Source organism: Sorex fumeus, unplaced genomic scaffold (genome assembly GCF_029834395.1).
Source record: "Sorex fumeus unplaced genomic scaffold, SorFum_2.1 ptg000102l, whole genome shotgun sequence".
Classification (NCBI taxonomy): Eukaryota; Metazoa; Chordata; class Mammalia; order Eulipotyphla; family Soricidae; genus Sorex; species Sorex fumeus.
The window spans coordinates 947,331-975,123 of NW_026606159.1; positions in this window are offsets into that span (position 1 = coordinate 947,331).

Sequence of the window (27,793 nt, forward strand, 5' to 3'; positions counted from 1 at the left end):
CGTCCATGGTAACTCACAGTTCCAGAAGGCCGAATCTAAACGTTAGACATTGGAGTCTCCTGGTGGACTGTTCCACAACAAAATTGACCACATCATATTCAATCAATGGTCTTGCCTGACCGATGTCGCTGTTATCCCAAAATTCCAAATGGGATCGGACCACCGTCTCCTTTGTGCAAAATTCTACTTCACAGAGCAGGGAGAAAGGGCTGCAAAGTTTAAGAAGAGAACTCCCCGAACAATGACCAACTGGGAGCTCTTTGGCACTATTGAGGCAACATGGGAAGATGCTGTCATTGACAACACTGATGAGGAATACTATGGATTGGTTCAGCACCTCCATGATTGTGCAAAGAACGCCAAGAGAGAGATAGCCACAAAAAGACACCTGTCTTAGAAAACTCTCAAGCTCATTCGCCAATGTGGCTTGGGGCAAGCCTCAGGCATCTGCAAGCGAACGTCCGAGCTCGAAAAGCAGTGCAGAGTAGTGATCAAGGAAGATCTCAAAGAGAGAAGAGCAGCAGTGCTGGCAGATGCGGCAGAAGCTGGGAAAAGCATTCGCAACACCTGCCTGTCCTTCGCCAACTACAAGACCAAGATGACTGCCCTCCAACGTCCTGACAGATCTATCACATCTTTCAGAAGGGCAATGGAGAAGATCATCCATGACTTCTACTCGCATCTCTTCGATAGCCACGTCCACCTGCCCACATACCAAATTCTGCAGGATGGATATGTTGTTCTCAGCATTCTCCCTTCCACAATCCGACACACCATTTCATCAGTAAAGAAGCGAATAGCACCCGGCCCAGACAAGGTCAGACCCGAACACCTAAGGAACCTGCCATCAGCATTCATCAACACACTGGCTCGGCTCTTCACACACTACCTGTCTGAATGCAAGGTTCCGTCCCAGTGGAAAACCAGCAGGACCGTACTACTGTTCAAGAAGGGAGACATTCATGACATCGGCAACTATCGCCCGATCTGCCTGTTGTCTGTCGTCTACAAGCTGTTCACTTGAGTCATCCTGAATAGGATTGGCAGAACACTAGATGAAGGACAACCATGAGAGCAAGCAGGGTTCCGCAAAGGATTCAGCACCATCGACCATATCCACACGATAACCAAGCTCATTGAGGTTTCTCAGGAGTTGCAGATGCCTCTCTGTCTAAAGTTCATTGATTTAAAGAAGGCCTCTGATTATGTTGAGACTGAAGTGGTCATCAAGGCCCTAGCCAAAAAAGGCATTCAAACTCAGGATCCTCCGTGAGCTGTATTGGGGATTCACTACCAGGATCTTCACCATTCTATAGGAAGGTGATCACTGACATCAAGAGAGGGGTTCGACAGGGTGATACCATTTCACCAAAACTCTTCAGTGCCACCCTTGAGAACGTCATGCAACGACTGGAATAGGAAAGAATGGGAATGAAGATAGACGGTCAGCAAATACAGCACCTCCGCTTCGCTGATGACATCGTTCTAATAACACCAAACATCAGCCAAGCGGCACAAATGCTGGCTGACTTCGACCATGAGTGTGGAAAGGTCGGACTATGGCTGAATCTCACGAAGACAATATTTATAAGAAACGGTCTTGTTCTTGACATTCCTTTTGCTTTCAACGGGATGAACGTCTCCGAATGCAACAGTTATGTGTACCTAGGTTGAGAAGTCAACATGATGAATGACCTGGCACCTGAGTTGCACAGAAGGAAGAGAGCAGTTTGGAACGCCTTCAAGAGCGTCAAAGAAATAGCTAAGAGAATAAGAACCTCCGGCTCCGGGCACATCTCTTCGATTCCACTGTTCTTCCTGCATTAACATATGCCTCAGAGACCTGGGCCCTATGCAAACAGGATGAGAACGCTATTCAGGTCTCCCAAAGAGGAATTGAAAGAGCTATGCTTGGAATATCACGTTTCACTCAAATGAGAGAAAGAATCCAGAGTTCCAACCTCCGTTGATGATCAAGAATCAAGGACACTGTCTCATTTTTCAAGGTGTTGAAAATCAGATGGGCTGGACACGTAATACAATTTGGAGACGACCACTGGACTAGAGCCATTACTGACTGGATTCCATAGGATGTCAAAAGATCGTGTGGCTGCTCACCTTTGAGGATGGTCAGACTTCTTTGTCAAGACCCTGAACGATGATTTGAGGTTGTTCATGTTCCTAGAAAGAGCAGATGCCATTGGGCTACACTAGCACGTGACAGGGTTGAATGGAGACGTTACTGGCAACTGCTCGAGCAAATCGATGAGTAACAGGATGTCAAGTGTCAAATGTCATACACACACACTCACCACTCACACACTCACAAACACTCACACACATATACACACACATACACACCACGTACACACACACTCACACACACTTACACACCCACACTCTCACACATACTCATACTCACACACTCACACATACTCACACATACACACCACATACACACACACTCAACACACACTCACACTTCACATACTCACACACAAACTCACACTCACATTTACACACACGCACATACCACACACATCTCAAACACACTCACTCATGCACACACTCTCACACACACTTACACACACTCACACAAATGCTCACACAGGCGCACACACACACGCACATAAACACACTCAGACAAACTCACATGCACATACACATACTCACACACACGCTCACACACACTCACACACACACACTCACACACACATTGTAAGGCACAGGGTTTGTGCTTTGTGGAAGCTCCCAGAGACAGAAGCACCATTATTCCCACTTTACAGGCAGAGACTGACGCTCAGAGGACCCCGTTTCCTCCCGTGGCGGAGCTAACGGGTGCAGGAGCCACGTTTCGAAGCCCGTGTGTGCGGGTAAAAGGTGCCTCCCGGGGTGAGAAGGGCAGGAGCATGTTTCTGTGGCCTGGAGGGAGGGAGGGAGGGAGGGAGGGATAGAACCCTGCTCCTGTCAGAGGGGGGCGGCGAGAACAAGCCCGTTTCCTCCCGGGGGGCTGTGCAGGGCCTCCTCCTGGGCCCGACCCCCTTCCTCTCTGGGGAGGAGAGGCCCACCCGCCTCTCTGCAGCCCAACTGACCAACAGCCACCCGCAGCCCGACTCCCAGCCCTCCAAGGAGGCCACCCGGAGAAGAGGGACCAATGTGCTGAAGGGAACTCAAGCCCCCCCACCCCCGAGCTTCTCCACCCTTCCTGGGTCCCTGTGCCTTTCCTGCCCCCACCCGACTCCCTTTCTCCACACGGTTGTCCCCTCTCCCGGTGTGACCCCGAGCCTGAGGGTGGAGGCCCAGCCTCGGGTGCCCCCTTCCCCTGCCCCCCATCTCCGCCTTTGCTCCCGGCCAGCACCTGTGCCTCCAGCCTCAGGCCCGGGACCAGGTGACGTGGGGCGGTGGGGGGCCCTGGGTGTCGGGAGTCTGAGGCCCGGCGGCTGAGGGAGGGCGGCCAAGTGGACCGGGCTGGCGGTGCCCTGCGCCCCCGCGCCAGCTGCCCTCGGCCTCCTGCTCTTTGGGTAATTAAGAACAGATGGCCCGTCGCCTCCGCCAAGCCCCATTAATTCCTTAATGCTGCTCTTCTGGAGGCCGGATGGCTGGACGGAAAAGCCGGCGTTGGAGGTCATCTGATTAACGGAGGCCTGGCACGGGGGCTGCCCGGCTCTCTCCTCACACCCCCAGCTGCCGCTGCCACTAGCAACCAGATGGACGGGGCCAGGGCCGGGGGCACTCAGTCAGGGAGAGGCGCTGGAGGGCATCAAGCACTGGTTTAGGAGGCAGGGATGGGCCCCGCGGCCGGGAGCTGGGCACCGGGCCTGGCTCTCAGCCCCACGCCCCCTGTGGCGCTAGCGATGATCACAATTCCATCCGCGAGAAGGATCCTCCTAGGGAAGACAAAGACCCAATCTTCCCGCGGGACACGCTGGGACGGAGCCTCTCAGGATTCCAGATGGGGAAGCAGAGGCTCAGAGGGAGTCACCCGCCTCTGGCCGCCGGAGTCAGGGGAGGTTGAGAGCACCGGGCGGACAGGCTCGGGGCACCCTGTTCCCAACCCCGCAGGACACTCGGGTCTCAGAGAAAGAGAAGTGATCAAAGCAATCTTCACAGCCCTCTGTCTTATCACTTCAGAACCTCAACCGCTTCCAACTTTTTTTTTTTTTTGGCTTTTGCTTTTTGGGTCACACCCAGCCATGCTCAGGGGTTAAGTCCTGGCTCTGTCAGGCATTACTCCTCACGGTGCTTAGGGGGGCCATATGGAATGCTGGGGACTGAATTCAGGTTGGCCACAAGCAAGGCAAATGCCCCACCCCTGTGCTATCACTCCAGCCCCTCAACCACTCCAAACTCCTGACCTCTAGAACTGTCATATAATAGACATGTTTTCTGAGCTAGTAAACAAACCAGGACCAGATACAGCAGCAGCAGAAAACCTACAGACTTCCGTCAGGCACGATTATGTTCTCCAGCAAATGTGTGTGTGTGTGTGTGTGTGTGTGTGTGTGTGTATTTGCACTAGCACACACACACTCCTCATCCTCCTTCCTTATTTAACTTTCTCCACGCCACTAACCGTCTGATGTTCAAAGTAAATAAGAAAATGTCACTTAGCGCCCACGCACGCACATATACACACAGAAAAAAAGCGTTCCCTGCAGACAGCAGTTTGGGCCTATTTTGGTCGCAGCTGTACCCGCCATGCTCGTAAACGGAGTCAGGGTGTGTGAGTGGATCGGGACTCACTAAACGTGCCGCCGTGTGCCGACTTCCTCTTGGCACTCACACTCTATTCCGGGCATTTCCAGCAAACGTGTCTGACCCCTTGCCTTTCAACCCTTCAGGGTTGGGCTCTGTCTCGGTCACTGTGAAATCACTCCACCGCTGCCCCCGAAAGATGCCCCCACCCCAAACACATCCGGGATGATGGGCCCATGCGACTCTGCCTTCTATACATCCCAGCCTGGAAGTTGTCAGACTTCCAACCCATTAAGAGCTCTCACATTTTATTTGATTGCAAATATGTCTAATTCCCGGTTCGCTGAAGCAGCAGTGGAGGGAGAAAAAAAGAAAAGAAAAAAACCCACTCGAGTCTGTAATTTACAAAGCAAATTGGGCCCGCAGAAATATTCATCTTCAGAAGACAGTGGGACGCACTCGCTACTTTTTTTATTTTATTTTTTATAAAATAAAATATCGCTGGAGCGATAGCACAGCGGGAGGGCGTTTGCCTTGCACGCAGCCAACATGGCCGACCCGAGTTCGATTCCTCCGCCCCTCTCGGAGAGCCCGGCAAGCTACCAAGAGTATCTCGCCCGCACGGCAGAGCCTGGCAAGCTCCCCGTGACGTATTCGATATGCCAGACACAGTAACAACAAAGTCTCCAATGGAGACGTTACTGGGCCAGCTCAAGCAAATCGACGATCAACGGGAGGGCCTTTACTTACTTTACTTTATTTTTTATTTTTATTAGTGAGACACCATAAGGTACAGTTGTAGACTTACAAATTTTTGTGCTTGGGTTTCAGTTATACAATGATCAAATACCCATCCCTCCACCAGTGCCCATTTCCCACCACCACGGATCCCATTATCCCTCCTTCCCTCCATCCCTCCATCCCCCCATCCCACCCTGCTTCTGTGGCAGGGCATTCCCTTTTGTTCTCTCTCTCCTTTTGGGTGTTGTGGTCTGCAAAAGAGGCATTGAGTGGCAATCATGTTCGGTCTATAGTCTACTTTCAGCATGCTTCTCCCATCCTGGGAGGATCCTCCCAACACCCTTTGTTTGGTGCTCCCTTCTCTACCTGAGCTCCCTTTTCCCCTAGCATGTGTGGTTGGCCTCCAAGCCATGGAGCAAAATTTCTGGTACTAATCTCGGCCATGCTTGGGTGTTAGTCTCCTATTTTGTTACTTTATGTTCCCCAGATGAATGCAATGTTTCTATGTCTGTCCCTCTCTTTCTGACTCATTTCACTTAGCATGATACTTTCCATGTTGTACCACTTGTATGGGCTAGAGCGATAGCACAGCGGGTAGGGCGTTCGCCTTACAAGCGGCCAACATGGCCGACCCGAGTTCGATTCCTCCGCCCCTCTCGGAGAGCCCGGCAAGCTACCGAGAGTATTCGATTGCCAGACACAGTAACAACAAAGTCTCCAATGGAGACGTTACTGGGCCCGCTCGAGCAAATCGACGATCAACGGGAGGGCCTTTACCTTTACCTTTACCACTTGTATATAAATTTCATGACTTCGTCTTTTCTAACAGCAACATAGTACTCCATTGTGTAAAGGTACCAAAGTTTCTTTAACCAGTCATCTGTTCTCAGTTTTTTTCCAGATTCTGGCTATTGTAAAGAGCGCAATCACTTCTTAAAAGGGATAGAGACCCACCTACCTTGGTCACCCCACCCAGGGCCTCACTTTTCATACCCTAGTGTTTGCAAACTGATGGAAAAACACTTCCATGCCTGAGGATGTCGGGGGGGGGGGGGGGGGGGGCGGGGGGGGAGGGGGGTGGTGAGACTTAAGGACCCCAAGGAAGCTACACAGGCAGGAAGATCAGGGCGGGGGGTGGAAAGGGTGGGGGGGCAGGCCCTTCCCTGGGGGACCGCTGTGAAAATCCATTCAGCTCTGGGCTCTGATTAGAATTGCAGGACAAAAAAAAAATAATTGCAGGAACAGGGGTGAAGGGTCCCTCTGGCCCCCTGAACAATGAGAGGAATGGGGAACCCCCGAAGAGGGAGGCTGAAGGACACATTTAAAACCCCCACTCCCCTCCCCCCAGAGAACCAGCTCCAGTTAGGAGACCAGGAGTAAACTACATGAGGCTCGAGCAGGGGCCAGGTGTGAGGTGGCGGGCTTTTCTGGGGTCAAAGGTCTCTGTTAAGGAGGCAGGCTGGGGACAGGGAGGAACCCTGGGGACACTGGGGAGGGAAGTTGACGCTAGTGGTGGGACAGTGCTAGAACATTGTAAGTCTAACTTATTTTATTTCATTTATTTATTTTTGCCTTTTGGGTCACACCCAGAGATGCTCGGGGGTTCCTCCTGGCTCTGCACTCAGAAATTACTCCTGGCAGTGCTCGGGGGACCATATGGGATACTGGGAATCGAACCCGGGTGGGCCACGTGCAAGGCAAACGCCCTACCTGCTGTACTATTGCTTTGGCCCCTACTTACTCTGTGTGTGTGTGGGGGGGACATTCTGTGGTGATCAGGGCTGACTCCTGGCTCTGTGCTCAGGGATCACTCCTGAGGGCTTGAGGGACCATACAGGGTGCTGGGGGTCAAACCCGGGTTGACCATGGCCAAGGTGAACACCCCACCCACTGTCCTAACTCTCTAGCCCTGGGCAGGGCTTTCTTGAGTATCTATTTTGCCCTTCTGCGTGGCATCAGATGCAGTTCATGGACAAATGACCGGAGCCCAGGACGCTGGTGCCTGCAGAGGGTGACTCCAGCGGCTGGGCCGGTCCTCCAGTGGAGTGGCCCAGAGTGACTTCCTCTGAGCCGTCTCAGGGACATCTGGTTTACCAGTGGTACCCTCTGGCTGTCGTGCCTTCCATCCCTGTCCCAGGACAGCTGAACTGGGGGGTACATCACAAGCACCCAAAGCCTTGTCTCCATGGCTGCCACCTAGGAGAACCAAGCCAAGGTGATCCTGGCCGTGTCAGCCTCGGTTTCAAATGAGAAACATCTGAGGCAGGGAGGGAGCGCTCGCCCAGGGAAGCACAGGTCACACAGCTGGCGAGGAGATGCGTCAGGGTGCGGTCCATGGGTCCGGCTCATAGGAGGATGTGCCAGTCCCATTTCTCTTGCTTCCTGCTGTTACAACGTAACAACAGCTGCCTCCAAAGCACAGAAGATCAAACCTTCTCCACCCAAACACTGTGCAAACCAGGGGCCGAAGGGGCTGATGGTCTCCCGGGTAAAGCCTGGCTCCCTCCTCTCCTGAAAACCGGCTTCCCAGCGCAGCCAGCCACGATCCCCCCAAAAGATGAGCTGACGGAAGCCACATGCTAATGGTGTTATCATGTCGCCTGGGTTTCTGGTGAGCTTGTAAGCCTAAAACCTTAATTGCCAGGGAGAACTCGTCCCCCCACAAATCAAGCCTCTCTGTATTGACAATTACATCCGGTGTTGCATGGAATTGAATGCCTAAATAATGAAGTCAGAGAACAATGCTGGAGAGCGAAGCGTTTGAATGTACTTGATTGATTCATTTCTCGCTCCCATTTAATAACCCACTTAGTGGTGATGGTTAAGTGCAGCAGACTTAGAAAGAACATAACACACCAGAGAGAAAACATTTCACAGATTAATAACCGAATGTGGGTACAGGCTGGCGCTCCCCTAATAGTAGCTCAAAAATAGGTTATCGTCAAAAAAAATCTGGATTTAATGTTCCAAAATGGGGCTGCGCGCTTTTTCTTTTCTATGGTTCCGTACTTATCACCACAGGCTAATGAAACGTAAATCAGAAATCAGGAGCTAATAAATGCAATTCTGGGGGAGAATTATTTTTTCTAATTTAATACCTTCCAAGATCGTGATCTTTGTTCGAATCTTTAATGTTCAAATTACAAAGTATGAGTAGTAAGCATATTCGATTCTGATTGAACCCTCCCCAGAAAGGCTCATTTATGAACCCGGCCGTCTCACACCGTTTAAAGGAGGGCAGGATTGCAGCTTGTCTACACTGACTTCTTGGGTGCAGAGATAACTCTGAAACCCGCCTATGTCAGGAAAGCCGGGTGAATAAGTATCCGGCTGGCATGTCTGATGTGCCCAAAGGAACAGTCAATTAAATGCCATTGACTCCGTGTTTAAAGTGAGTCTGGCGGGGGCTCACTTGGGGGGATGTTCTCTGAGGCACCTTTCTTGCTGTCCAGCTGAAGAAAAGAGGTGGTCAGTGCAGGCCAGGCCAGGCCATGCTATCAGGTCAGACAGTAAGAAAGGGGGGCTATGATCCTCTCCCTGAAATCATTTGAGGGTGACAGTGCAAAAACACTTCCCCCAGGAAACTGGTTTTATCGTGTTCCTCAACCTACTCATTCTTTTAATTTGTTATATTGGCTCCATGGGGCCCTGTTCAAGGGAGAATGGCCAGGTCACTGGGTCAATGATCAGGTTCAAGGGACAATGGTCATGCTTCATGGCCTGCCAGCCTGTCCCAGAAAGGACATGTGACCACCAAGAAGAGGGAAGGTGCTTCCTATGTGCTATGATGGGGGGCCTCATTCATCCAATCGGAGCTTGTCGACTTTCTCCCCTGCTGCAACGATTCTTTGCTGACTTATCACCAGTAATCATTACTTACCGGCTCAGTGATGATCACCGAGTAACCACCGACTCAGTGCCAGTCACACAGAAAACTAGATGTTATGACAAGATTAAAGAATATCCAATGCGAAGAATGACATCTCCGGGCCTTTCACATTTATTCCACGAAGCCTTTGGATCCCGAGAATCTTGGAACTACCCACTGGGGCCAGAGAGGTGGTTCGAAGGGCTGAGCGTTTGATAGCATGCAGGAAAGCCGGGTTTCATCCCTGGCACCACTGGGTCTCCTCAGCACCGCCAGGAGAGTCCTCCAAGCACAGAACTGGGAAGCAGCTTCAAAGCACTTCAGAGGTTCGACCCAAACACCAGCCCCCTCCAAAAGGGAAAAGCCGTTCTTTCTGTGCATTTCCTCAGGAAAATCAGCCTTTGCCTGGCCCTGAACAAGATCTACTGAAGTTCCCCTGGGCAGCTCCCCCGCCCCCCCCCCCCCCCCCACCACACACACACCTCCAACTCCATACTCACTCCTCCTGCACACCATGGTCTCAAAGCAGCTGTGAGCAAGTCTCCCCACTGTGAGCAGGGGATCCCCTTGGGTGGATGCAGGCCAGGGGACCAATGCCGGGACAAAGACATCCCTCCTTCCAGGAGAGCGCGGGACAAGGGCACAGCTGGGCAACAACTGTGGTGCGGTCTTGGAATCAGCCTCCACACGCTCTCTTGGCGGGAATGCACAAGGACCTGCTTTGACTTCTCAAACTTTCTCATGGAGGGCTCTGACCGGGACCAGAGAGAGACAGATGGACCAAATCCCCAACCCGGGAAATAATCCTGGGTGGGCCCCTGGAAGCAATTGTCGTCCTTTGGTGGAACCTAAGACCAGAGTCTCGATGAAACTGAGAGGAAAACAATCTTATGGGGGCCAAGAAAACGTGATTCCAAAATCCCCAGGGCTCTAATTCAACCCTCTCTCACGGGGCAGATGAGATGGAGGGAATGTGCTTTAGCCAGTTTCCGAAGCCTCCTTCTCTCTGCCAGCTCAGCGTGGCTCAGGGTGATGGGGACTGTGGGTACCAACCACTCAGTTAAGCCTCCAGCCCATCCTGAGAGGAAGAGGGGGGCTGGTGCGTGATGCTGGCCAATCAGGATGCAGTATGCAGATTTCTAATGTCCTGATTGGACAAGATGTCAGCGGAGCCTTTGAAGAGGTTTTAACCCTGTCCCGTATTGTTCTCACCACCGGTTTCAAGTGAAGAGAGAACAGCTTCACCTCCAGTCTCTCAACTCATTCTGGGGGAAGGTTTTGTTTTTTTCCCCAGAACAAAATGACACTGGAACGTTCTAGAAAGTCTGCAAGTGCACCAGAAGACCAAGTGGAAATGCCTCCCCCTATTCCCAGACTTTTGTTATGACTTCTTCTTGTATCTTGGTCAACATCTGGAATGAGCAACTGAGTAATTGCAGCCCATGCCTTTAGGGGGTTTCAGTGATTTACATATAAATAGTTCTGACCAGAACTGGCCACCAGCAACAGTTAATTTAATTTACTATCCCCTGGCCAAAAAAAAGAAAAAATAGTCAATGGTTTCCCAGCACTTTTAACCTTGGTAGACCCTTGGGAAATCAAAATTAGATTGAGGGAAAATTACCAGTGGTGGAGAACAGTATAAAAGTGACAGTAACATATATAAACCTGCGGCAGGAGTGGAATGAAGTGGCATATTATTGTTCACCAGCTCCCCTGGTTCAATATTTCTTGTGTGATTTACTCAGTGCTGCTGTCTCCCTCCCCGGAGTCATCAGCCACTCCAGGTGACGCCTCCCAGGCACGCCCTTGTTAGTGTCAGAGAAGGGACCAGGCACCTGGCTAACCAGGGACGGAGGTGTGGCCCAAAGCCGCAAGAACACAGCTCCACAGATGAGAGTTTAAAGAGACGCCTGACACATTTCAACGAGTCTGACAACAGTCTTGTATTGGGATTATGGTGAGAAAGGAGCCCTTGTCTGCTTCTCTGTTGGGGATGTCATCTGGTTGATCCATCCCCCCTCCCCAAATAAGAACAGGACTACCATTAGCGGGGGTACAGTGTGATAATACAGTGGGGATCGTGACCTTGCCTTGCACAAGGTCAACCTGGGTTCAATCTCCATTATCTCACAGGATCTGTCCCCTGAGCACCACCAGGAGTAATTCCTAACTCCTGAGCATCGCTGGGTGTGACTCAAAATGAAATTTAAAAAAAAAAATGACCCAGCGATACCACTTCTTATTGTCTACCCCCAAAACACAAAAAAACATTTATTCAAAAGGATCTATGTTCACTTGTGCTCACAATAGCGCTTAGTACAACGGCAAAGATATAGAAACAACCCAAATGCCGGATACAGATGAACGGAACAAGAGGCTATTCTGTAGATGCTGTGGAATTACACACAACTCTAAGAAAGAACAAAATTATGCGACCTGCAGCCATGTGAACGAACCCAGAGGATCCATGCTGAGCAGAGCCAGTGAGAAGGAAAGAGACAGAGTGACTGCTTCCATGTGTGGGGCGTAAAGATACACAGCGAGGGAGCAACCAAGGGCCAAAAGCAACAGCACGGGAGAACTGATCCTCCAGCTGGGTTGCATCATGGGGGCTTAAGGGGGGAGCACTGGAGGGAGGCGGGGACAGTGGTGATGAATGTGTTGTTGGAATGAGAGTGGGGTCATTGGCATGTGTTGGCCTCAGCTCTGACTGATATCTCGGACGGGCCAAACTAACTCCACGGGTTCCCACTAAACTGTCACCACATCTTTACGGAGCGCTTGGTGTTCCAGTTTAACTTCTCTCTGCTAGATGAGAAGCGGAGACATTGTGGACCACGTCAAGGTGAATTATCCCAAGACACGAGGAAGCTGGCACCAGACTCCAGTCCCGGCCATCTCCTCGTGTTTCAGACCAGCTCCTGACAGGAAGGACGTGGGGCGGGGCTGAGGATGCCACCAAGGCAGGCTGGCTTTCCTGGACTGTTACTAGAAAGTTCCTTAATCGGGGGTTAAACCAGTCGCACCGGCTAAGGAAAGCGGAAGGCAGGCCCGCATGTTTGGGATCTTCCCAGGAGGAATCGCCTCAGGTGCTCATGGTCTGAACTGTGGCTCTAATTTATCATCTACTCAAAGTCTTTAGAAACTATGATTGTAGCACTGTAGCACTGTCCCCATAGTTCATCAATTTGCTCGAGAAGGCACCAGTAACGTCTCCATTGTGAGACTTGCTGTTACTGTTTTTGGCATATCGAATACGCCACGGGGAGCTTTGCCAGGCTCTGCCATGCAGGCGGGATACTCTCCAAGAGGGATGGAGGAATCAAACCCGGGTCAGCCGCGTGCAAGAAAAACACCCTACCCACTGTGCTATCGCTCCAGCCCTTCCTATTTATTTTAATCATATTAATTTTTAGTTAGGATAAACATTAATAAACAAACAGAAACATCAATTTTAGTTTGGATGTCCGATATAAAGCAATCGTATAGCACGACCATTCTTGCCCTGCCCACAGTCAACTGGATTTGACCCCTACTACTCCGCTGTTTGGGATCCCATATATCCCATAATAAGATATCCCGTATATCCCATAATCAGAAATAATGATGATCATCAACATCAATTTGATGATTAGTCCCAAGAAGAACACTGATCACTTGATCACTTGACTTCCCGTTAATCGTCGATTTGCTCGAGCAGGCACCAGTAACGTCTCCATTTGTCCCTGTCGCGTGCTAGTGTAGCCCAGTGGCATCTGTTCGCTCTGGGAACATGAAGAGCCTCAAACTGATCGTTCATGATCTTGACGAAGAAGTCTGACCATCTGGTAGGTGGGCGGCCACGCGGTCTTTTGACATCCCGTGGAATCCAGTCGATAACAGCTCTAGTCCAGTGGTCGTCTTTAAATCTCATTACGTGACCAGCCCATCTGATTTTCGACACCTTGGCAAATGAGACAGCGTCCCTGATTCTTGATCGTCGACGGAGGTCGGAACTCCAGATTCTTTCTCTCATTTGAGTGAAAAGTGATATTCCAAGCATAGCTCTTTCTATTCTTCTTTGGGAGACCTGAATGGCGTTCTCATCTTGTTTGCGTAGGGCCCAGGTCTCTGAGGCATATGTTAATGCAGGAAGAACAGTGGAATCAAAGAGATGTGCCCGGAGCCGTAGGTTCTTCGTCCTCTTAGCTATTGCTTCGACGTTCTTGAAGGCGTTCCAAGCCGCTCTCTTCCTCCTGCGCAGCTCGGGTGCCAGGTCATTTGTCATGTTGACTTCTCGACCTAGGTACACATAGCTGTTGCATTCAGAGATGGTCGTTCCATTGAGAGCGAATGGGGCATCAGGAACAAGGTTGTTTCTCATAAACGTTGTCTTCGTAAGATTCAGTTGTAGTCCAACCTTTCCACACTCACGGTCAAAGTCGGCCAGCATTTGTGCCGCTTGGCTGATGTTTGGTGTTATGAAAACAATGTCATCAGCAAAGCGGAGGTGGTGTAGTTGCCGACCATCTATCTTCACTCCCATTCCTTCCCATTCCAGTCATCGCATGATGTTCTCGAGGGTGGCACTGAAGAGTTTCGGTGAAATGGTATCACTCTGCCGAACCCCTCTCTTGACATCAATGATTACTTCTTTGTAGAATGGTGAGATCCTGGTAGTGAATCCGCAATACAGCTCACGGAGGATCCTGATGTATTGGGTTTGAATGCCCTGATTGGCTAGGGCTTCAATGACCGCTTCCGTCTCAACAGAATCAAAGGCCTTCTTTAAATCAATGAACGTTAAGCAGAGCGGCATCTTGAACTCCTGAGAAACCTCAATGAGCTTGGTTATCGTGTGGATATGGTCGATGGTGCTGAATCCTTTGCGGAACCCGGCTTGCTCGCATGGTTGTCGTTCATCTAATGTTCTGCCAATCCTATTCAGGATGACTCGAGTGAACAACTTGTAGATGACAGACAATAGGCAGATCGGGCGATAGTTGCCAATGTCATGGATGTCTCCCTTCTTGAACAGTAGTACGGTCCTGCTGGTTTTCCATTGGGATGGAAACTTGCATTCAGACAGGTAGCGTGTGAAGAGCCGAGCCAGCGTATTGATGATTACTGACGGCAGGTTCTTCAGGTGTTCAGGTCTGACCTTGTCTGGGCCAGGTGCTATTCGTTTCTTTACTGACGAAATGGCGTGTCGGATTTCAGAAGGGAGAACATTGGGAATGACATATCCATCCTGTGGAATTTGGTATGCTGGCAAGTGGACATGGCTATCGAAGAGATTTGAATAGAAGTCATGGATAATCTTCTCCATTGCTGTTCTGGAGGATGTGATAGATCCATCAGGACGTTGGAGGGCAGTCATCTTGGTCTTGTAGTTGGCGAAGGACAGGCGGGCATTACGAATACTTTACCCGGCTTCTGCCGCATCTACCAGTACTTCTGCTCTTCTCTCTTTGAGGTCTTCCTTGTTCGCATCTCTGCACTGCTTTGTGAGCTTGGACATTAGCTTGCGGTTGCCTGAGGCATGCGCCAAACCATGTTGGCGAATAAGCTCAAGAGTTTTCGAAGACAGGCGTTTTTTTGTGGCTATCTCTCTCTTGGCGTTCCTCGCACATTCAAGGAGGTGCTGAACCAGTCGATCGTATTCCTCGTCAATGTTGTCAACAATGGCATCTTCCCATGTTGCCGCAATAGTGCCAAAGAGCTCCCAGTTGGTGGTCGTTCTGGGAGTTCTCTTTTTGAACTTTGCAGCCCTTTCTCCCTGCTCTGTGAAGTAGAATTTTGCACGAAGGAGATGGTGGTCTGACCCCGTTTGGAATTTTGGGACAACAGCAACATTGATCAGGCAAAACCGTCGATTGAATATGATGTGGTCTATTTCGTTGTGGAATCGTCCATCAGGAGACTCCCATGTCCAACATTTGGATTCGGCCTTCTGGAACTGTGAGTTACCAAGGATGGTCTTGGTCGTCATGATGAACTCAGACAGTCTCTCACCTTGTTCGTTCCATTCTAGGCCATGGGTCCCGATGTGAAGTTCTTCGGCTGATCTTCTCGGTCCTATCTTGGCATTAAAATCACCCACAATGATCTTGTAATATATCTTATCATATATCCCATAATAAGATATCCTGTATATCCCATAATCAGAAATAATGAGGATCATCAGCATCAATTTGATGATTAGTCCCAAGAAGAACAGGTCCCCTGAACCTGGGAACACACGCCGCCAGAGAATAAAAACCCTCAATCGCTTTGCCCGGATTCAGAGCCGCTCAGAGGATACGCCCTTTCGATTTCCTTAATGACTGAAAATAAAATGGAAACCTCCCGGGGATGAATGCTCGGTTTAGAGAAGAGGTCATATGGACAGTGGCGACTGTCTCGCCACCTGGGGACTCTCCATGGCTCTCTGAGACTCAGGCCTGTCACTGCAAAACGGGGATCATCGGGCTCAAGTTTAATGTGTGGGTGCTGAATGCTGAGTGATGGGGGCAGGTGCTAGCAGCTGCTCATTTAAAGGGAATGATAGGAACAAAGATCATGTCTGCTACTGTAACAATGACACACATAAGGAGGTTGACAAAGAAGACCTGACAAAGCAGGGTGTGTTGATATGGAGGGGAAACAGAATGACAGACAATCATGACAAGAAAAATGTGATGGGGCCGGAGCAATAGCACAGCGGGTAGGGCGTTTGCCTTGCACACAGCCCACCCAAGTTCGATTCCCAGCATCCCATAGGGTCCCCTGAGCACCACCAGGAGTCATTCCTGAGTGCAAGGCCAGGAGAAACCCCTGAGCATCGCTGGGTATGACCCATAAAGGAAAAAAAAAAGAATGAGAGAGTGTGTGAGGCACTAATGATTTCACTGTGTGACAGGCATGGCTCTTGAGCTGAGGGTTAGTTCCTTCCTAGCAGAGCTGGTGCCAGTCAAACATCCCTGCAGAGGGTCAGGGAGGGAGTCATTTAGGCCTTGTGCCAGACAATCTCGGTCACCGCTCAGTTCTGGGTATGAATGAGCACTGCTCTGTTTCAACTAGATTCTCCGACTCGGTTTAGAGAAATGGGCTGCCGTGTAGATTGGGCCCTTGGGTTGAGGCTGTTAAGCAGAGGCCCGGGTTTCCAGGGGCACGTTTGGACTCGAAGAGGGCCCGTCTTCTGAGAACTGAATCAGAACAGAGACACACACAAGGGAGTTATGGAAGGCACAAGTAAAGGGGCAACATTATGAGACCCTGAAAACAGCTGTCCCTGAAGCCAACCCCCCAAATCACATCTTCACTCACGTGAAACAATAAATTATTCCTGAGTAATAAAGTCATATGAGTCTCAGTAATAAGAGTTAAGTTTCCATCTATAGGAAGGGTGGGGGTGGGGGGGGAGTCCCTCTTATCAGTATACTAGGCCCACAAACGTCAGAAAAGAAAGGCTTCCCCCCAAATCTCTCAACTTCCGTCCCAGTGCTCTTTGATTGTTCATAATCTCTTTATAAGTTAGCACCAGGCAGAAACAAGCGCTGGAGGGGATGGAGCCATAGCACAGCGGGGAGGGCGTTTGCCTCGCACGCGGCCGACCCGGGTTCAATTCCCAGCATCCTACAGGGTCCCCCGAGCACCGCCAGGAGTGATTCCTGAGTGCAGAGCCAGCGGTAATCTCTGTGCATCGCCAGTGTGACCCAAAAAGCCAAAAAAATAATAATAAAATAAAAAAATAAAAATAAAATAAGGGGCTGGAGCAACAGCACAGCGGGGAGGGCGTTTGCCTCACACGCGGCCGACCCGGGTTCAATTCCCAGCATCCTACAGGGTCCCCTGAGCACCGCCAGGAGTCATTCCCAAGTGCAGAGCCAGGAGGAACCCCAGTGCGTCGCCGGGTGTGACCCGAAAAGCAAAAGAAAAGGAAGAAAGGAAGAAGATACCTTTGTTCTGGCCTCTGGTGGTCAGCGCAGCTCAATTTGACTCGGGGACGTCTCTGTTTATGACCAGCTTAGGGAAAGGAAGGGCAGAGGGGAGAGAGGCACTGCCCGTGGGTGTGGGGAGTCGACAGAGGTGACCCTCAAGAGCCAGATGGGCAGCAGGCAGCCGGGACGGGGATGGAGGCGCTCCATTTGGCAGGACCCCCGAAAGCCCGGCACGAGAAGCTCCAATTAGCCGCCTCTTCCGAGTGGGGCTGATGGAGGCACTTGACTGCAATCACGGCGCACACAGCCCGCCACGGGACTGGCCCTGCCTCCTCTGCAGCTGCAGGAAGACACTCCGAGAGTTTCAAGAGACAAATGCCGGCAACACGGGCACCAATGCAAGCCTGAGCGTGCGAAGGGGGAAGACAGGTCAAGTGCTTGGGGAGTCAGCTGTGTCACAAAAGCCCTGGAAGGAAAAATGACTTTGAGCTTGGCGGGGGGGTGAGTGCGTTCCCGAAGCCGCTGCCAGACTTCCGGCCAGACTGCCCAGTTCAATATTCTGGATTTTTTTTTTTTTTTTGGACATCTCCTAAATCTCCAACACTGACATCCTGGGTGGCGCACACCAGATCAGATAGGAATGTAGCACAGAAGCCAAGAAGTCTCAGGACTGGAGCGACAGCACAACGGGAGGGCGTTTGCTTTGCATGCGGACAACCTGGGTTCGATTCCCAGCATCCCCTCGGGTCCCCTGAGCACTGCCAGGAGTAATTCCTGAGTGCATGAGCCAGGAGGAACCCCTGAGCATCGCCGGGTGTGACCCAAGAAGCCAAAAAATTAAAAAATAAAGAAGTCAAGCGATTTCGATTAACCCAAAAGGCTGAACTTGCTTAGGAAACCCTCAGACAAGGACTGAGACATAACAACTTTCACATATCTTCTTCTGTGGAAATTTTTTGGCCATTCCATTAGCCATTTAGCAGCAATACACAATGCAAAATAAATGACTGTGGGCCGCTATGGGGGCAGGCTTGAGGGGTGGTCGGGAAAATGGAGACAATGGTGGAGGGGAGGTGACAGTGCAGGTGGGATTGGAGCTGGAATATTGAATGTCTGTAACAAATCATCGTGAAGGGCTTGATATACCACGGTGTTCAAAGAAAGTGGAGGGAAAAGTCCTCAGGACTTTGGTAGGACGTTCCTCCTCTTATCTACGGAGGATCTACCCCCCAAGCCCTTCCCCCCCACAAAATACAAAGAACTACAGAACTATACACCAAGACTTCTGCAGAAGGATGTTTATTCCGGTGCTATTGATAGCAGCTACAGAAAAAAAAATAGTGCCCAAAGGCCACCAGCAGGAAATCGATTAAAGATGATGTGGGATCACTCAGCAGATGGGGAAGCGTGATAAGCCATCAAAAGAATGATCAAGAAGAATGAGGAGAGGCATTGGGAAATACTCACGCTGTGGGAATACTCATCTCCTTCTCCACTTACCTGAGCAGGTGACTGGATGCGTGAGACTGCACCACCAGGGCTCCATGCGGGTGTGTCTGTAGGAGGGGGCTTCCTGGGGGCCACTGGCTGGCAAGGAGGCAGCAGGAGAGGCCTGGAGAGAGAAGACAGCCAGGACAGCTCAGCTGATGAACCGGAGGCAGGACTCACTGCTCTCCAAAAGAAGCACATTTCCATGACACCTTTTATTAGCCAGAGCAGCATACATTGGAGTCAATTCCGTGCCATGAACTGACATGAAAATTCTACTTGCGGGTGTGTTCTCAGACACCCCCTCTGCCGAATAATCTACCCAACCACACCAGCTGACATGGAAACCCCCTTTAGTATATTAAATTATTATTGTATATTATTATTATTGTATATTCCTCCATCCCTCTCAGAGAGCCTGGAAAGCTACCGAGAGTATCCTGCTTGCATGGCAGAGCCTGGCAAGCTCCCTGTGGCGTATTTAATATGCCAAACACAGTAACAAGTCTCACAACGGAGACACTGTTGGTGCCTGCTCGAGCAAATCGGTGAACAACGGGTGGACAGCGCTACCATTGTTCATCGATTTGCTCGAGCGGGCCCAGTAACATTGTGAGACTTATTACTGTGTTTGGCATCTCGAATACGTCACGGGGAGCTTGCTGGGCTTTGCTGTGCAGGTGAGATACTCTCAGTATCTTGCTGGGCTATCCGAGAGGGGCGGAGGAATCGAACTCAGGTCGGCCGTGTTGGCTGCATGCAAGGTGAATGCCCTACCCACTGTGCTATTGTTCTAGCCCATATTTATAACATATAGTATATTAAATATAATTATATTATATATTACATAATTACTGTTTTTGTATATTATATAATATTAAATGAGAGCCTGGCAAGTTACCGAGAGTATCTCGCCCGCACAGCAAAGCCTGGCAAGCTCCCCGTGACGTATTCGATATGCCAAACACAGTAACAACAAGACTCACAATGGAGACGTTACTGGGCCCGCTTGAGCAAATCAATGAACAACGGGAGGACAGTGACCGTGACCAACACTATATATTATATACTATATACCACTATATTCAGTCTTTAGAACTGTGATTCACAAAGCTGTTGAGCTGTAGACACACAGTGTTCCAGCACTAACCCCACCACAGTCTCAACTTCCCTCCATCCAACCATCCATCCAGGTCCCCCCACCCCACGCTACCCCCTGCCTGCTCCAGCCTGCTACTGTGTTAGGCACATGTCAAAGTTTGGTTACAGTTTCAGGGACCTTGGAAGACTCCCAAGTGGCCCCAGGAAAGTGATTGAGAGTGAACTTCTGTCACCGGGGTGACCAGTCTGCTCTTAGGAATAACTTCAAGGGTTAGCGAGCGGGAGTTGAATTTGCTTAGAATGCCACATGCTGCCTTCTTCCTCGGGCTTATACTAAAAATAAATGAATAAATAAAAGGTAAAGGTAAAGGCCCTCCTGTTGATCGTCGATTTGCTCGAGCGGGCCCAGTAACGTCTCCATTGGAGACTTTGTTGTTACTGTGTCTGGCATATCGAATACTCTCGGTAGCTTGCTGGGCTCTCCGAGAGGGGCGGAGGAATCGAACTCGGGTTGGCCATGTTGGCCGCTTGTAAGGCGAACGCCCTACCCGCTGTACTATCGCTCCAGCCCTGAATAAATAAATAAATAAATAAATAAAGGCAAAAAGAGACAGTTTCTTCCCTTAAGAGATACCCCACTACGGCTAGAAGCTGGCACGAACCAAACAACCACCGCCCAAGCGTCTGCACTCAATTGTGTGGGACAGTTGTCTTGTTTCCATTCTTGTTTGCTTGGTTTCTTTTGGGGGTGGGGGAGGTCACACTCGGCGATGCGCAGGGGTCACTCCTGGCTCATGCACTCAGGAATTACTCCTGGCAGTGCTCAGGGGCCATATGGGATGCTGGGAATAGATCCGGGGTCGGCCGCGTGCAAGGCAAATGCCCTACCTGCTGGGCTATTGCTCCAGCCCCGTTGTTTGCTTGTTTTCCACCCAATCCTTGGTGACTGCTCTCTCCGTTTCTAAGAACGTCTACGGAAGAACGTGGCCCAGAGCACCCATTTTCCTGGAAAGCCCAGCCTGGGTTACTTGCAAGAGCGCAGGCCACAGGAGGGGGAGCTCCGGGGTGCTCCCTGCCCTCTCTCCTTTCTGAGGGTGATGCAGAGGGAGCTTTGGGGCTTTGTGGAGTCTGAGAGTCCTACCTTGCCCTGAGAGGCCGAAATTGAGCCATCTCCAGGGTTATGCTTGTTTCCTGGCAGGACCCTTTGGGATGGGACCCCGGCCTGTCAGAGCACAGCCTGCCCCCGAGCTGGCCGCTCTCCCTGGCGCCTCGGTGCTGAGTGCAGGAGCCATCAGTCACTCGACAGACACCCCCACCTGCCTAGCGGCTGTGTCCCCAAGCTGGCCTTGAGACCCCTGTCGAGCAGAAGTCTCGTGAGAAGGCAAGGCCCTGTGTGGGAAGGGAAGGTGCGGGGAGGACACAGCTGCCATCGGACATGTGCCCCAGGAGCTGGACAGAAAAGGTTGGGCACCAAAGAGGCGAGGGTTTCCTGTTCCCATCCAAACGGCCACAGGAACTAAATTTGCCGTGGACAGATCTCACACTCACTCTCGCCTCTGCACGTGCAGATGTTTAGAGATTTAGTTGTTTGGCGGGGAAGCTTTGGACCACCTCAGCGAGAGAAGGGGAGTCACTGTCTGGAGCCAGGGAGTGATCTGGACTGGGAGAGCGGGTGAGGGAGCTGTTTGGGATGCACAGGCCGAGTGGAACGCCAGAATTCCTGCTTCCCAGTCCAGGTACCCAGGTTCCTGGCAACCGTCTGAAGACCCCGCTGCCCTGGAGATGCTCCTATTCCTGGCCCGGACTCCGTCCCCGGCCTCCCCTCCGCCTCTTTCCATTTTGCCTGATGCCCTGGTACCCACGGGAGCTCCCTTCCAATGGAAACCACCTGCGCCCTCTCCACCAACGTTCAGCAAAGACAAAACGATCCCTGAGGGCCCACCAAGTTGGGACATCAGCACTCCGAGCACAGGAAAGCCAGCGAGTAGGAGGAGTAAGGGTCCCGCTCCCCCCTCCAGCCCCCATCTTGCCACCTTCCCTCCCTCCCTCTCTCCCGGAAAGGCGGATTCCCCCAGGCTCACTGCACACTGCTTTTCACTCTGCCCTCCCTGATTTGTGCAATTCTGCCTGGGATTCTGATTAAATCCTGGCCTTGCTGATGGAGCCAGGAATCCCTGGGGCCTTTCTGCATGGACTGGGCTACTAGCTACCCAAGAGAACGAGAGACACAGAGAGAGAGAGAGAGACAGACAGACAGACAGACAGACGTCATTCTGAGCACAGAAGCTGTCTGTGCTAGCACCCGCCAAATACCACAGGCTCTCAGAGGAGGATGACAGAGCAGGAAGGGGCTTCAAGGACCCAGGGCGCTTTGGGCTGCAATGTGCTAATACCCTAACTTTCTCACCATTTTTTTTCTCTTCCACCAGGAAGTGAGGCTCCCCCCTCCCAGTGCGGGCGAGGCAGCCGTTGTACAAACCTTGCGCTGGGCTTCTGTCGTGTTATTCCCCAAGGTTAACGATCTCCGTAAATCCGCGCTGCCTTCCCTCTGCTGAGCTGCCTGAGAAATGAAGCTTTATCGTCACCATAGATCAGACTGATCCTTCCTCTGGAAGTTACCCTCGGCCTGGGCTCTCCCTCTACCTAATGAACCAATATTCGTTTAACTACATGTTGTTAATTAAAACCAGAGCCTCATGCAAGCTTCTTGTTTATTCCCGAGGAGAGAAAAAAGAATGAAGACAAGAAATATTATATTTGCAAACTTCCCCAAACAGAACAGCAGCCCGAGAATTTATAGGCCTCCCTTAATGGATACGGTGAAATATCTTTTCGGGGTGCCCTTCCCTGAGGGAGCTCATTCTCCTTCAAAGCAAGATCTGACCACAGACAACGCTCTATCGCCAGGCCATTTCGTTTTCACGTGTGGGAGAAAACCTTTCATCTGAGGTTCTCGATCTTCCTTTCATCCCTTTCTTTTCTTTCTTTTCTTTTCTTTTTTTTAATGTTAAAGCCAACATGAATTATATGCCTGGGAAAACAGTCACACTTCCCTTGAAGGTTCAAGTCAGAGATTTAGAGGAATATCTTCACGTAGAGTTCTTCCAGAAGTAAATCCTGACTGAAATGCGAGTCCTTCCTGAGGATTTGGGCCAAGGACGCCTGGCGAGGGGGAGAACTGTGAGTTAGGCGAGGAAAGGAATCCCACGAGTCTGGGCAAAGTGAGCTGCAGAGGAAGAGCACAGAGAGCCCATGAGCTAAGAGCCTCGGGGGCCCAGAGGTGGGACTGAGACCAGCTCCCAGAAGTCAGGGAACTGAGTGGGTAGGGTCGGGGGCGCCGCTGTCCCCCCCCCCACAGGAACCAGGGGTCTGAGTGGTGACCGGGACAGAGTCCAGTTCTTTAGGGCCTCTGGCTGGCGGATCCCACTTCTGCCTTCGGCGACAGAAATGAAAGCCACTCGCAAATACTCAATGTCCTCCAGAGCGAACCCGAGTGATAAGAAGTATCCCATTGGCCAGTAGGACAATAAAGGTTGAGAATGGTCACTCTGGACAAGCACTGCGTGTTTATATCAGTAAAGGGATATACGTGACAACGTTTCAGCATCTGTACTGCAAACCATCACTGTATCACTGTATCACTGTCATCCCGTTGTTCGTAGATTTACTCGAGCAGGTGCCAGTAATGTCTCCGTTCCTCCCAGCCCTGAGATTTTAGCAGCCTCTTCTTTCTCGTCTTTCCCAACGATTGGAAGCTCTTTCAGGGTCAGGGGAATGAGACAGTAATGACAACAGGTCTCACTGCAAACCATAATGCCCAATGAGTGAGAGAGAGAGAGAGAGAGAGAGAGAGACAGGGAGCCACAGAGGCTGGGGACGAGTGGGAAACTGGGAACACTAGTGGTGGGAAATGCACACTGGTGAAGGAATGGGTGTTGGAACATTATATGACTGAAGCTTTATAACTGTGTCGTTTGCCTTGCAAGTGTCCAACATGGCCGACCCGAGTTCGATTCCTCCACCCCTCTCGAAGAGCCCAGCAAGCTACTGAGAGTATCTCGCCCGCATGGCAGAGCCTGGCAAGCTACCTGTGATGTATTCGATATGCCAGACACAGTAACAAGAAGTCTCAAAATAGAGACGTTACTGGGCCCGCTCAAGCAAATCGATGAACAACGGGAGGACAGTGACAGTGACAGTATCTCACTGTGACTCAATAAAATAAACAAATAAATAAGAAGTATCCCATTAACCTATGGTGAATGAGCCCAGTATTATTTGAAGTTAATGATTAAGAAAACTGTGTTGCTGAGATGATTCAACGAGATAACATGCTCATAAGGTAAACAGAACCTTATAAAGATAAGGTAGATGAAAGACCTGTTTGAGGTTGTTTGGGGATTTTTTGTTTTGTTTTGCTTTATTTCAGAAAGAATGACGAGTTTTGTTTCAAGACTGGTCTTTGGAGTGAGGCTCCTAAGGGAAATTGCATATCCCTTGGGTTCTGAAAGATACTAATTATAATTAATGGATGAAGAATGGACTCCAAAGAACTGCAGTAAAGACAAAGCCAAATGCAACTGATTAGCATCTGCTTTTTTTTTAAGTTATAAAATACAGTTGAAGACATCTGAATATGACCCGACTTGTTAGATGATATTAAGGAATAATTATTAATTTTATTAGCTGCTGTAATGGCATTGTGGCTATGTAAGAACATGATCTTACTCTTTGGAGATGCAGTTCACACAGTTAACGGACAAAAGTGTTACGTGTTATGTATCCAAATTGACTTTAAATGGAGTGAAGAACGGCAAAATGCTAACAAGTACAAAGTGGTACTCAATGGGGATGCATTCAACTGTCTTCTCAACACTTCAGAGCTAAAATTTTATAGTTGTAAGGCAATTTAAAAGTAAATATTTTAGATGTTAGAAAAAGCAAATAGCGTGACTGAGATTTATCTATGTTGTTATATGAAAATCTAGGTCATTTATTTTCCAGTTAAAATTTTTAGAGACATAGTTGTAAATTAACATGAAGTTTTAAGAAAAAAAAATTGTGCTGTGGATAACTGAGTTCTGTCCATGATCCCCGATGCCTAATAATAACATCTTGTGAAACTCTACTTCCACGAGGAGAATAGAGCCAGCGATCCTCACCTCTCTCAAGTATGTAGATATTTAGCTGCATTTAGCGGTACGCAAGTTCATGTGTGTCCAGCAGAACCTCAAGATGAAGACCATTCCCTTGACCAAAGTTTCCCTCATGTTGCCTTTTATTTCACCTGTCTTTCTCTCCAGGCTCACCCTTCCACTGCTCAGATTTGGGCTCCTCCAGTTCCAAAATTACAGAACTTGGACTGCGATTGGCGCCACTTGTGGGTATGAGCTGCAGGTGCTGTTTTTCTCATTTGACAGAATGCTCTTGGGTAGAGGTGTGAATAGGTTAGTCTTTTTTTTTTAATTCCAGGTATTGTGTGACTTGGGTGTTATTCATTCTCATGGAGGTCCTGGGGTCTACAATACTTCATTAGCCTTTTCCTGCATACCTCCTGCCAACACCCCACCCATCTCTGGTCAGCCTGCTCCCCTCCGCTGGGGTGCCAAAGGACTTTCCCAGGATTCCTCTGTTTGGACTGTAGAATATTCCACGGGAATCTACCTAGAGGCAGACCTGGCTATCCAAAAGCAGAGCACTCTGGTGTCATTTGGTAGGGTTTTGTTTGGAGGGTCTGAGGACCCTCAAGTATATCTTCATACGGGAACCAATATGCGGGACCCGTGGCCAAGATCTCCAAGCCTGCTTGAATCGGGACTGGGCCCCCCTCCACCCAGCTCCCCAGTTTTCCAGCAGCTTGGCAGTCACACCCACAAACTTCGCCTGGTGCCATGTAAATCTTGTCAATGGCCAAGATCCAGAGACTGCAAAATAAAGCTCGCGGGAGAGAGCGACACAGTATTTCCTGGAGCATGTGGCCACATTTGTAGTGGCACAGTCCCTTACACTGTAGTGCACTGATGTCCCTAAAGTGGCACACGTTTGTCTGGTTTTAAAAACATACTTGCTTGTATTCTCTTATATTCGGGCTGAAATGGCCCCCGAATTGAAGTACAACCTTCACACATTTCCCTCTTATTGTGGTGGGAAGATGCTCACTGATGGGGTGGCTGTTTGAATATTATCTGTGATGAACTGCTGTGAACGGTAGCACTGTCCTCCCATTGTTCATCGATTTGCTCGAGCGGGCACCAGTAACGTCTCCATTGTGAGACCCGTGTTACTGTTTTTGGCATATCGAATACGCCACGGGGAGCTTGCCAGGCTCTGCCGTGTGGGCGGGATGCTCTCAGTAGCTTGCTGGGCTCTCCGAGAGGGACGGAGGAATCGAACGCAGGTCGGGGGCGTGCAAGGCAAATGCCCTACCCGCTGTGCTATGGCTCCAGCCCACTTTATGAAAATAAAATGCATAAAAATCGCCCAAAAAAGTATATCTTCATATCCATGGACATTACCAGTATTCCAGACTGGAAGTACAGCCCATGGGCTCAGACCCAACGGGAACGCTTATGAGAGTGGGGGACGGTGTGTCACGTGCCTCCTGCCAGTCACCTGGCTGAAGAAGCACCAAGTTGGGGCCCGAGCACGCCTATTTACAAATAAAGCTGCGGCATGTGTCTTCGTATGGACTCTGCGAGAACACAGACTTTTCTGTCTGCGGAATAAACGCCCGGGAGCGTAATTACTAGGTTGTATGATAACAGCAAGTTTAGTTTTCTAAGAAACTGCCAGACTGTTTTTTCCAAAGTGGTTGTATCACTTCCCAGTCCCCCTGGCAGCCGATGAATGATCCGTTCCCTCCGTCTCTTTGCCAGAAGTTGCTGTTGTCGCAACTTTTGATTTTATGCTTTCTGATAGATCTCTCATTATCATCATTCGCCTTCCCCGACGGCTGGAGACACGGCCCGTCTTTTTTCCTGCACTCATCTGCCATCTGCAGCTTCTCTTCACGGAAATGTCTGTTCATGCCTTTCGCCTATTTTCTGATTGCGTGTGCATGACGGCTGTTTCCGCAGCGCGGTCTTTATATATATTCTCGATATCAGCCCCTAGCCCCAAGTGCGGTTTGCAAACAGGTTCTTCCTGTCTCTACCGTGTCCTCTCACAGCCGCTTCATGTAGGTTTTCTATAAATAGAAAAAAATGGCTTTCATTTTGATGAGGTCTATCTGAAGTTCATTTTTTTTTTAAGCTGTCTCTGGGCTGGAGCGATAGCACAGTGGGTAGGGCGTTTGCCTGGCAAGCAGCCGACCCGCATTTGATTCCTCCGCCCCTCTCAGAGAACCCGGCAAGCTACCAAGAGTATCTCGCCCGCATGGCAAAGCCTGGCAAGCTCCCCGTGACGTATCCAATGTGCCAAACACAGTAACAACAGGTCTCACAATGGAGACGTTACTGGGCCCGCTCGAGCAAATCGATGAACAACGGAAGGACAGTGCTACCATGCTACGGTGCAGCTGTTCTCTAACAACCCATTCTAGGACTCGGTTTTGGTGTTTGAGGGGCCTGTGAAATGGTCCCCGAGGTGAGGTGGGGAGGTCACACAGGGCCACGTCCTATGCATGCACAAATGTGAACCCCAACTCTTCCCAGCACCCCTGAAGTGCCAGCTCTAGTTCTGAAGGCCCCTGGCCATCACTGGCCCTGGGCATAGCTGGCAGTGCCCGGTCCCCATGTTGAACCACGAGGCTGGGTTGGATGAATATCACTGAGATCCAACCCCAGGTCCCCTGGACGCTGCTTCGCGGCACTCCCCAGATATTAAGGCAGCCCTGAGGCCTCGCCTTCTGACAGACACACTGGGAGTCACCACCTTAGCCTGAGAGGCCCGTCTCTAATCAACCAGGCCTTAACAAAGCGATGAGCCGCCTGAGATTAAATCACAAAATCCTGGTGACCTTAGCCTGATCCCCTGCCTTCCTCTCTCGCTGGCTACG